At 46.7% G+C, this 2171-nt stretch overlaps 1 pseudogene; it reads right to left on the bottom strand.

Moving 5' to 3' along the window:
• Positions 1-220: 220 nt before the first annotated feature.
• LOC102022232 lies at positions 221-1331 on the bottom strand (annotated as a pseudogene).
• Between the last annotated feature and the right edge of the window lie 840 nt (positions 1332-2171).

Raw genomic sequence — 2171 nt, 5'->3', positions numbered from 1 at the left:
GGACTTTGCAGAGGTTACTATTCTCCTAAATTCTAAAGGTCCAATTTCTTTTCCTCTGACCTTAAGAGGGGACCCTTTCTATCCCTACAGGGGTATTACTCACTGGCTACCAGAGGCACAGTGAAAGCTCCACGGATTGCCCTGCCTACCCAGGATTCAGTGGCAGCAACTGTCGCCACAGCTTTGGGAAGACAAATGGAGTCCTAGTTCATTCAGGATCTCAGGACGGCCTCCCACGTTTGCATAGGGGCCGCAGGGAAGCACACTGCACAGAAACCAGAGAGTGGTAGGATTCAGCCACCAAGTGAGGGTGTGACAACACCATGGCCTCCCATGCAGAGGTCTCCAGGATGTCAGAAGCATGACAATGAAACCCATTGCCTGCTTTTAACTGTTCTGCACTGTGGAGGTCCGCCAAGATGAGAATGTCCACGGCATTCTCCACAGAGAGGTTACGGCACAGGGCGGCCTCGCACAGGAGCTTCAGGCGCTCCAGGCCATACTTGTCCGCAGCTGCCAGCAGTTCAGGTGCCATTCTGCCGAGGTTTGGAGCCTTCCCGGTGTAAATGAAGGACATCATTTCTTTAAACACGTCGGGTTCCATATCTCTGATTTCAACTCGGTTCTTTCTCCTCTCTTCCATTTCATGTTCAACCATGGCACTAAACACTGGAGAACGAGCTGCCAAGGTGGCTTTGTGAGCCTGAAATTCCTGGCCAGCCACACAGAAGCAGCAGTCTGTGAACCGGGAATTCTTCCACAGCCCTCCTAGCTCTTCTGCCAACTGGTACTCAGGAACCTTTACTACATCCATGGTATTCTGGCCTGAAATCTGGGTCAAAGCTTGTTCCACTGTCACCTTGCAGAACAGAGTCAGCTGGTCATGGCAGAGAAGCCCGTTGTCCTCATCCAAAAGAATATCTTGATGGATGAATTTGCAGAATCCCCAGTCTTTGCCTTGCACAATTCTACAAACTTCTAGCTTCAACGTACCTTTGGTTTTCTCTCCCTTGGCATTCACAATGTAAAATTTGAATGTTGCCCGAGCTTCCCTCTTTGGACCTCTGAGCAGAAGCAGGTATAGGGGCAGGTATTCTTTCTTCATTGAGCCCTTTTGGGTATGCTCATAGACACCATTCTGATTTATCATTAATTCCTGATGAAAAGCTTGAATTTTGAATGACTGCACCCATTTTGTCTAGGAAAATCCTGAAATTTCTGATGGTCCAAATGTAGGAGAATTTCACTACCTTGATATCTGTAGTGTACCAAGTCTCAGATATGACCCACTTGACATTTTTCCTAGGAGAAGGTCCTTCGACATCAGCAAACTGAAGGTTACACAGGGCTTTCCAAGTCACATGACAAAGATTACTTTCTTCACTTGTTTGTAGATATTTCACCCGAGTGAGCCACTCCAAGACAGGCAGGGCAGAATGTCACTCAGGAGGCTGGTAACCCAATCTGAAGATTTAAGACAATAATTACTTGGAAATGATTTACCAAATCTTGCTAGGATAGCAGACACTTCTGAGTAGTTTCTCAGTCACTAGAAAAAATAGCTCCCCTAAGAAGTCTCATTTTCCCTGGGTGTGGTTTTGCATGCACTCAGCAGGCTGAGGTGGTAGGATTGCTGAGAGTGTCAGGGCAGTTGAAACTACACAGCAAGTCCCTGAACACGACAACGAAAATATTTTAAGAGGCAGGGATTTGATGGTGTTAAAAGGTGCGGTAGACTTCGATTTCGTTGATAACTGGGGATTGAACTTATGGTCTTCCCAATAAGTCACATCTCCAATGCTTTAAAGTTCTTTTTTTGAGAAAGGATCTCATCAACTCACTAGATTTCCACAGCTGGGATAGAACTTGTGGCCCTGCTGCCTAAGCCTCCAAGAATGCTGGGATTAGATGAAACAACCAGAATGATTTACTTGGCAACCGTGTTCTCTAACAACACCTGCCCATTGCCGATAAGATTCCACAGCAGTCTAGAATTGTGACACATGTAACTAGAGTGTCCTTCAGAGAAATGGTGCCCACTGAAAATGTAGGCAAGCCATTGTGTTCTGGGCCTTGGTAAACTCTTTTCCCCGAATCCAGATTCAGCCTGCACCAGTATATTCTCCCCAGGGAGGTTGGAGCATAAAGGGATAGAAGCCTTGGTGAAGATG

This window comes from Chinchilla lanigera, unplaced genomic scaffold (genome assembly GCF_000276665.1).
Source record: "Chinchilla lanigera isolate Chin_1 unplaced genomic scaffold, ChiLan1.0 scaffold00145, whole genome shotgun sequence".
Taxonomy (NCBI): domain Eukaryota; kingdom Metazoa; phylum Chordata; class Mammalia; order Rodentia; family Chinchillidae; genus Chinchilla; species Chinchilla lanigera.
Note: the sequence above shows the minus strand (reverse complement) of the source record. Positions and strands in the feature narration are given on the sequence as shown.